This window comes from Oncorhynchus keta, unplaced genomic scaffold, assembly GCF_023373465.1.
Source record: "Oncorhynchus keta strain PuntledgeMale-10-30-2019 unplaced genomic scaffold, Oket_V2 Un_contig_14768_pilon_pilon, whole genome shotgun sequence".
Taxonomy (NCBI): Eukaryota; Metazoa; Chordata; class Actinopteri; order Salmoniformes; family Salmonidae; genus Oncorhynchus; species Oncorhynchus keta.
The window spans coordinates 5,001-15,000 of record NW_026278937.1 but is presented as its reverse complement, the minus strand read 5'-3'; the positions used below and the strand labels follow the sequence as shown (position 1 = coordinate 15,000).

Sequence of the window (10,000 nt, the reverse complement as noted above, 5' to 3'; positions counted from 1 at the left end):
TACGCCCCAGTCATTATCACACTGATGTGAGGGGAGGGAGGAGGGAGAGGAGGAGGAGAGGAGGAGGAGGGAGAGGATGAGAGAGAGGAGGAGAGAGAGGAGGAGAAAGAGGAGGAGAGAGAGGAGGAGGGAGAGGAGGAGGGAGTGGAGGAGAGAGAGGAGGAGAGAGAGGAGGAGAGAGAGGAGGAGAGAGGAGGAGGGAGAGGATGAGGGAGAGGAGGAGGAGGAGGAGGAGGAGAGAGGGAGAGAGAGGAGGAGGGAGAGGAGGAGAGAGAGGGAGGAGGAGGGAGAGGAGAGAGAGGAGGAGGGAGAGGAGAGAGAGGAGGAGGGAGAGGAGAGAGAGGAGGGAGAGGAGGGAGGAGGAGAGGGGGGAGGAGAGGAGGAGGGGAGAGGAGAGGAGGGGAGAGGAGGGAGGGAGGAGGAGAGGAGAGAGAGGAGGAGGAGGGAGAGGAGAGAGAGAGAGGAGGAGGAGGGAGAGGAGGAGAGAGAGAGGAGGAGGGAGAGGAGGAGGAGAGGAGGAGGGAGAGGAAAGAGAGGAGGAGGGAGAGGAGGAGAGGGGAGGGAGGAGAGAGAGGAGGAGGGAGAGGGAGGAGAGAGAGGAGGAGAGAGGGGAGGAGGGGAGAGGAGGCAGGAGAGGAAGAGGTGGAGAGAGGAGGGAGGAGGGAGAGGAGGGAGAGAGAGGAGGAGGAGGGAGAGGATGAGAGAGAGGAGGAGAGAGAGGAGGATTGAGAAAAAGAGGAGGAGAGAGAGAGAGGAGGAGGAGAGGAGAGAGAGAGGTAGTAGAAGAAGGAGAGAAGGTGGAAGGGGGAATGAAAGAGGGACAAAGAGAGGAGAAGAAAAGGAAGAGAGAAAAGAGAGTGGGTTTGGGACAGGAAGAGGAGGAGAGATGGAGAGAGGGAAGGGGTGGGGTTGGGACAAGAGAGGAGAGATGGAGAGAGGGAAGGGTGGGGTTGGGACAGGAAGAGGAGGAGAGATGGAGAGAGGGAAGGGTGGGGTTGGGACAGGAAGAAGGAGGAGAGATGGAGAGAGGGAAGGGTGGGGGTTTACAGGAAGAGGAGGAGAGATGGAGAGGGGAAGGGTGGGGTTGGGACAGGAAGAGGGAGGAGAGAGGGAGAGAGGGAAGGGTGGGGTTGGGACAGGAAGAGGAGGAGAGATGGAGAGAGGGAGGGTGGGGGTTTTACAGGAAGAGGAGGAGAGATGGAGAGAGGGAAGGGTGGGGTTGGGACAAGAAGAGGAGGAGAGATGGAGAGAGGGAAGGGTGGGGTTTATACAGGAAGAGGAGGAGAGATTGAGAGAGGGAAGGGTGGGGTTTATACAGGAAGAGGAGGAGAGATGGAGAGAGGAAGGTTGGGGTTGGGACAAGAAGAGGAGTAGAGATGGAGAGAGGGAAGGGTGGGGTTGGGACAAGAAGAGGAGGAGAGATGGAGAGAGGGAAGGGTGGGGTTGGGACAGGAAGAGGAGGAGAGATGAAGGAGAGAAGGGATTGATTTTGACATCTCTAAACCTCTTCTCTGGGATTGATTTATCTGTCGGATAAAGCCTCAGAGTAGACGAAGACGCACACACCTGTCGGAGCTGTTCCAGACACACTCGAATTTGTCAAAAATGCAGTCGTTCTCGTACAGAGAGCACAGCTTAGTCCTCAGGTAGTCATGAACCTACAGAGAGACAGACATGGGAGAAAGGGGGGGAGAGGGAGAGAGGGAGAGGGCAGGAGAGAGTGTTGACAGGTTTTTCCAAGGCATTCATTAAATGTCTGTGTGTGTACATGCGTGCGTGAGTGTGTGAATGTATGTGTGTTTCTGCGTGTGCCTGGTGTGTGTGTGTGTGTGCATGTGTGTTTCTGCGTGTGCCTAGTGTGTATGCATGTGTGTTTCTGCGTGTGTGTGTGTTGTTATGCGTGTGCCTAGTGTGTGTGCATGTGTGTTTCTGCGTGTGTGTATGTGTGTTTCTGCGTGTGCCTAGTGTGTGTGTGTGTGTGTGTTTTATGCGTGTGCCTAGTGTGTGTGTGTGTGTGTGTTTATGCGTGTGCCTAGTGTGTGTGTGTGTTTGTTTAGCGGGCTGACCTGGTAGGTTTCGACGGGGCCTTTCTCCATGTGTAAGTCCCACACCTTGGCCGTCAGGTAATCCCTGGTCAGCAGGTACCGCCCGTTGTGACTGAACTTCACATCCGACACCGACGACACGATCTCAGAGAAGAATGAGCGACTTCCTGGGTCCTCTGGTTCCTCAAAGACTAAAGGAAGAGAGAGAGAGGGAGGTGGAGAGAGGAGACGAGGGGAGGAGAGCAGAGGGGGGAGGAGAGAGGAGACGAGGGGGATGAGAGAGGAGACGGGGGGAGAGGGGGAGGAGAGAGGAGGAGAGGGGAGAGAGGGGGAGGAGATGAGGGAGGAGATACGAGGGAGGAGAGACGAGGGGGAGGAGAGAGGAGACGAGGAGGAGAGGCGAGAGAGGAGAGAGGAGGGAGAGGAGACGAGGAGAGAAGGAGATGAGGAGAGGGAGGTGAGAGGAAGGAGACAGGGGAGGAGAGGAGATGAGGGGAGATGAGAGGAAGGAGACAGGGGGAGGAGAGGAGACAGAAGGGGAAGTGGGAGGAGAGAGGAGATGAGGAGGGAGACAGGGGGGAGGAGAGGAGACGAAGGGAGAGTGGGAGAAGAGAGGAGATGAGGAGGGAGAGGAGACGAGGAGAGAGGAGATGAGGAGAGGGGAGATGAGAGGAAGGAGACAGGGGGGAGGAGAGGAGACGAAGGGAGAGTGGGAGGAGAGAGGAGGTTAGGAAGAGGAAAGATGGATATCACATTATAAGGGGGTGTAAATTCCAATCTGGACCTGAGGCCAGATCTACTGCTGATTTAAATGAAGGACTGATTTATACCTGGTATAACATGTGGGTGGAATCCAGTTCTACTCCTGATTTAAATGAAGGACTGATTTTGACCTGGGACACCATGTAGGTGGAAGCCAGTTCTACTCCTGATTTTAAATGAAGGACTGATTTATACCTGGTACAACATGTGGGTGGAAGCCAGTTCTACTGCTGATTTAAATGAAGGACTGATTTATACCTGGTATAACATGTGGGTGGAAGCCAGATCTACTGCTGATTTAAATGAAGGACTGATTTATACCTGGTACAACATGTGGGAGCTATTAATTATCAGAACCAGCAGTAGTCGTACTCTGGACCTCGAACAGTAAGATCCGAATACACGTGATTTAGAGACCGACAGCGAAGCCTTTGCGTAGCCCAACTCACGTTTGGTGTGTCTGTCGCAAAGTGCCGAGGCCCTCATGTCACAGAGACGGAGAGATCCTTTACTGCTGCTGTAGACAAACAGGTGACAGTGGTGAGGATGAAACTCTGCTGCTGTTATCACCTCCGTCAGCTCCTCCATGTTGGCTGGCTTGATGTCCACTATGTCTGGAGGAGAGATACTCAGGGAGAACAACACGGGACTATGTCTGGAGGAGAGATACTCAGGTAGAACAACACAGGACTGTCTGGAGGAGAGATACTCAGGGAGAACAACACAGGACTGTGTCTGGAGGAGAGATACTCAGGTAGAACAACACAGGACTGTGTCTGGAGGAGAGATACTCAGGTAGAACAACACAGGACTGTGTCTAGAGGAGAGATACTCAGGTATAACAACACAGGACTGTGTCTGGAGGAGAGATACTCAGGTAGAACAACACAGGACTGTGTCTGGAGGAGAGATACTCAGGTAGAACAACACAGGACTATGTCTGGAGGAGAGATACTCAGGTAGAACAACACAGGACTGTGTCTGGAGGAGAGATACTCAGGTAGAACAACACAGGACTGTGTCTGGAGGAGAGATACTCAGGTAGAACAACACAGGACTATGTCTGGAGGAGAGATACTCAGGTAGAACAACACAGGACTGTGTCTGGAGGAGAGATACTCAGGTAGAACAACACAGGACTGTCTGGAGGAGAGATACTCAGGTAGAACAACACAGGACTGTGTCTGGAGGAGAGATACTCAGGTAGAACAACACAGGACTGTCTGGAGGAGAGATACTCAGGTAGAACAACACGGGACTATGTCTGGAGGAGAGATACTCAGGTAGAACAACACAGGACTGTCTGGAGGAGAGATACTCAGGTAGAACAACACAGGACTGTGTCTGGAGGAGAGATACTCAGGTAGAACAACACAGGACTGTGTCTGGAGGAGAGATACTCAGGTAGAACAACACAGGACTGTGTCTGGAGGAGAGATACTCAGGTAGAACAACACAGGACTGTGTCTGGAGGAGAGATACTCAGGTAGAACAACACAGGACTGTGTCTGGAGGAGAGATACTCAGGTAGAACAACACAGGACTGTCTGGAGGAGAGATACTCAGGTAGAACAACACAGGACTGTGTCTGGAGGAGAGATACTCAGGTAGAACAACACAGGACTGTGTCTGGAGGAGAGATACTCAGGGAGAACAACACAGGACTGTGTCTGGAGGAGAGATACTCAGGTAGAACAACACAGGACTGTGTCTGGAGGAGAGATACTCAGGTAGAACAACACAGGACTGTGTCTGGAGGAGAGATACTCAGGTAGAACAACACAGGACTGTGTCTGGAGGAGAGATACTCAGGTAGAACAACACAGGACTGTCTGGAGGAGAGATACTCAGGTAGAACAACACAGTACTGTGTCTGGAGGAGAGATACTCAGGTAGAACAACACAGGACTGTGTCTGGAGGAGAGATACTCAGGTAGAACAACACAGGACTGTCTGGAGGAGAGATACTCAGGTAGAACAACACAGTACTGTGTCTGGAGGAGAGATACTCAGGTAGAACAACACAGGACTGTGTCTGGAGGAGAGATACTCAGGTAGAACAACACAGGACTGTGTGGAGGAGAGATACTCAATCACTGACTCTCTATGTCTCTGTGCCAGTCTTCCTGCCCAATCACTGACTCTCTATGTCTCTGTGCCAGTCTTCCTGCCCAATCACTGACTCTATATGGCTCTGTGCCAGTCTGGGTAAGTTGTTCTGCAACAAGGTGATCAAATGAAGGTCCTCCATCTGTAGGCTGTAGTGTTTAAACAGGCTCTACCATAACAGGACCCTGACCTAGAAAACATCTACAGAGAAGTTTAAATAATTCACTCAGTGTCAACTCCCTACTCTCTACTCTCTACTCCACTAAGACACACGGGACCCGCTGCAAATAGAATGTGTGTGTGTGTGTGTGCTCGCGCTCGTACATGTGTGTGTGCGTGTGACAGGGTTGATAAAGTTCAGTAGCTGAGGCTAAAAATGATCTCTGCATATTCATAGTGTGTCTGTGTACAATGAGGTGACCGTTAGTCACGCTAGCTACAACCACCACATCTATCTACTGTACAGTTAATCAGGCTATTACTGTACAGCTAATCAGGCTAGCTACAACCACCACATCCATCTACTGTACAGTTAATCAGGCTACCTATAACCACCACATCCATCTACTGTACAGTTAATCAGGCTAGCTACAACCACCACATCCATCTACTGTACAGTTAATCAGGCTAGCTACAACCACCACATCCATCTAACATTTAACATAACATTTAAGTCATTAACTGTAGAGTAGATGGATGTGGTGGATGTAGCTAGCCTGATTAACTGTACAGTAGTAGCCTGATTAACTGTACAGTAGATGGATGTGGTGGTTGTAGCTAGCCTGATTAACTGTACAGTAGATAGATGTGGTGGTTGTAGCTAGCCTGATTAGCTGTACAGTAGTAGCCTGATTAACTGTACAGTAGATGGATGTGGTGGATGTAGCTAGCCTGATTAACTGTACAGTAGTAGCCTGATTAACTGTACACTAGTAGCCTGATTAACTGTACAGTAGATGGATGTTGTGGTTGTAGCTAGCCTGATTAACTGTACAGTAGATGGATGTGGTGGTTGTAGCTAGCCTGATTAGCTGTACAGTAGTAGCCTGATTAACTGTACAGTAGATGGATGTGGTGGTTGTAGCTAGCCTGATTAACTGTACAGTAGATGGATGTGGTGGTTGTAGCTAGCCTGATTAACTGTAGAGTAGATGGATGTGGTGGTTGTAGCTAGCCTGATTAACTGTACAGTAGATGGATGTTGTGGTTGTAGCTAGCCTGATTAACTGTACAGTAGATGGATGTGGTGGTTGTAGCTAGCCTGATTAGCTGTACAGTAGATGGATGTGGTGGATGTAGCTCGCCTGATTAGCTGTACAGTAGTAGCCTGATTAACTGTACACTAGTAGCCTGATTAACTGTACAGTAGATGGATGTTGTGGTTGTAGCTAGCCTGATTAACTGTACAGTAGATGGATGTGGTGGTTGTAGCTCGCCTGATTAGCTGTACAGTAGTAGCCTGATTAACTGTACAGTAGATGGATGTGGTGGTTGTAGCTAGCCTGATTAACTGTACAGTAGATGGATGTGGTGGTTGTAGCTAGCCTGATTAGCTGTACAGTAGATGAATGTGGTGGTTGTAGCTCGCCTGATTAGCTGTACAGTAGTAGCCTGATTAACTGTACAGTAGATGGATGTGGTGGTTGTAGCTAGCCTGATTAACTGTACAGTAGATGGATGTGGTGGTTGTAGCTCGCCTGATTAGCTGATTAGCCGCCCAACAACCTGCCCGCTTGACCCTATCCCCTCCTCTCTTCTCCAGACCATTTCCGGAGACCTTCTCCCTTACCTCACCTCGCTCATCAACTCATCCCTGACCGCTGGCTACGTCCCTCCCGTCTTCAAGAGAGCGAGAGTTGCACCCCTTCTGAAAAACCTACACTCGATCCCTCCGATGTCAACAACTACAGACCAGTATCCCTTCTCTCTTTTCTCTCCAAAACTCTTGAGCGTGCCGTCCTGGCCAGCTCTACCGCTATCTCTCTCAGAATGACCTTCTTGATCCAAATCAGTCAGGTTTCAAGACTAGTCATTCAACTGAGACTGCTCTTCTCTGTATCACGGAGGCGCTCCGCACTGCTAAAGCTAACTCTCTCTCCTCTGCTCTCATCCTTCTAGACCTATCGGCTGCCTTCGATACTGTGAACCATCAGATCCTCCTCTCCACCCTCTCCGAGTTGGGCATCTCCCCGGCGCGGCCACGCTGGATTGCGTCCTACCTGACAGGTCGCTCCTACCAGGTGGCGTGGCGAGAATCTGTCTCCTCACCACGCGCTCTCACTACTGGTGTCCCCCAGGGCTCTGTTCTAGGCCCTCTCTTATTCTCGCTATACACCAAGTCACTTGGCTCTGTCATAACCTCACATGGTCTCTCCTATCATTGCTATGCAGACGACACACAATTAATCTTCTCCTTTCCCCCTTCTGATGACCAGGTGGCGAATCGCATCTCTGCATGTCTGGCAGACATATCAGTGTGGATGACGGATCACCACCTCAAGCTGAACCTCAGCAAGACGGAGCTCCTCTTCCTCCCGGGAAGGACTGCCCGTCCCATGATCTCGCCATCACGGTTGACAACTCCATTGTGTCCTCCTCCCAGGGCGCTAAGAACCTTGGCGTGATCCTGGACAACACCCTGACGTTCTCAACTAACATCAAGGCGGTGTCCCGTTCCTGTAGGTTCATGCTCTACAACATCCGCAGAGTACGACCCTGCCTCACACAGGAAGCGGCGCAGGTCCTAATCCAGGCACTTGTCATCTCCCGTCTTGATTACTGCAACTCGCTGTTGGCTGGGCTCCCTGCCTGTGCCATTAAACCCTACAACTCATCCAGAACGCCGCAGCCCGTCTGGTGTTCAACCTTCCCAAGTTCTCTCACGTCACCCCGCTCCTCCGCTCTCTCCACTGGCTTCCAGTTGAAGCTCGCATCCGCTACAAGACCATGGTGCTTGCCTACGGAGCTGTGAGGGGAACGGCACCTCAGTACCTCCAGGCTCTGATCAGGCCCTACACCCAAACAAGGGCACTGCGTTCATCCACCTCTGGCCTGCTCGCCTCCCTACCACTGAGAAGTACAGTTCCCGCTCAGCCCAGTCAAAACTGTTCGCTGCTCTGGCCCCCAATGGTGGAACAAACTCCCTCACGACGCCAGGACAGCGGAGTCAATCACCACCTTCCGGAGACACCTGAAACCCCACCTCTTCAAGGAATACCTAGGATAGGGTAAGTAAGGGTAAGTAATCCTTCTCCCCCTTCTCCCCCAACAAGATTTAGATGCAAGTGGCTGTTCCACTGGTTGTCATAAGGTGTATGCACCAATTTGTAAGTCGCTCTGGATAAGAGCGTCTGCTAAATGACTTAAATGTTATGTTAAATGTTAGATGGATGTGGTGGTTGTAGCTAGCCTGATTAACTGTACAGTAGATGGATGTGGTGGTTGTAGCTCGCCTGATTAGCTGTACAGTAATAGCCTGATTAACTGTACAGTAGATAGATGTGGTGGTTGTAGCTAGCCTGATTAGCTGTACAGTAGATGGATGTGGTGGTTGTAGCTAGCCTGATTAGCTGTACAGTAATAGCCTGATTAACTGTACAGTAGATAGATGTGGTGGTTGTAGCTAGCCTGACTAACGGTCAGCTCATTGTACACAGACACACTATGAATATGCAGAGATCATTTTTAGCCTCAGCTACTGAACTTTATCAACCCTGTCACACGCACGCACACATGTACGAGCGAGAGCGCGAGCACACACACACGCGCACACACACACATTCTATTTGCAGCGGGTCCCGTGTGTCTTAGTGGAGTAGAGAGTAGAGAGTAGAGAGTAGGGAGTTGACACTGAGTGAATTATTTAAACTTCTCTGTAGATGTTTTCTAGGTCAGGGTCCTGTTATGGTAGAGCCTGTTTAACCACTGCAGCCTACAGATGGAGGAGCTTCATTTGATCACCTTGTTGCAGAACAACTTACCCAGACTGGCACAGAGCCATATAGAGTCAGTGATTGGGCAGGAAGACTGGCACAGAGACATATAGAGTCAGTGATTGGGCAGGAAGACTGGCACAGAGACATAGAGAGTCAGTGATTGGGCAGGAAGACTGGCGCAGAGCCATAGAGAGTCAGTGATTGGGCAGGAAGACTGGCGCAGAGCCATATAGAGTTCAGTGATTGGGCAGGAAGACTGGCACAGAGCCATATAGAGTCAGTGATTGGGCAGGAAGACTGGCACAGAGACATATAGAGTCAGTGATTGGGCAGGAAGACTGGCACAGAGCCATAGAGAGTCAGTGATTGGGCAGGAAGACTGGCACAGAGCCATATAGAGTCAGTGATTGGGCAGGAAGACTGGCACAGAGCCATAGAGAGTCAGTGATTGGGCAGGAAGACTGGCACAGAGACATAGAGAGTCAGTGATTGGGCAGGAAGACTGGCGCAGAGCCATATAGAGTCAGCGATTGGGCAGGAAGACTGGCACAGAGACATAGAGAGTCAGTGATTGGGAAGGAAGACTGGCACAGAGACATATAGAGTCAGTGATTGGGCAGGAAGACTGGCACAGAGACATAGAGAGTCAGTGATTGGGCAGGAAGACTGGCACAGAGCCATATAGAGTCAGTGATTGGGCAGGAAGACTGGCACAGAGACATAGAGAGTCAGTGATTGGGCAGGAAGACTGGCACAGAGCCATATAGAGTCAGTGATTGGGCAGGAAGACTGGCACAGAGACATAGAGAGTCAGTGATTGGGCAGGAAGACTGGCACAGAGACATAGAGAGTCAGTGATTGGGCAGGAAGACTGGCACAGAGCCATAGAGAGTCAGTGATTGGGCAGGAAGACTGGCACAGAGACATAGAGAGTCAGTGATTGGGCAGGAAGACTGGCGCAGAGCCATATAGAGTCAGCGATTGGGCAGGAAGACTGGCACAGAGACATAGAGAGTCAGTGATTGGGAAGGAAGACTGGCACAGAGACATATAGAGTCAGTGATTGGGCAGGAAGACTGGCACAGAGACATAGAGAGTCAGTGATTGGGCAGGAAGACTGGCACAGAGCCATAGAGAGTCAGTGATTGG

The 10,000-nt window shown here is 50.9% G+C and overlaps 1 pseudogene; it reads right to left on the bottom strand.

Moving 5' to 3' along the window:
• The window catches only part of LOC127918744 (serine/threonine-protein phosphatase 2A 55 kDa regulatory subunit B gamma isoform-like), a 14,575-nt pseudogene that overhangs the window by 1,019 nt on the left and 3,556 nt on the right, over positions 1 to 10,000 (bottom strand).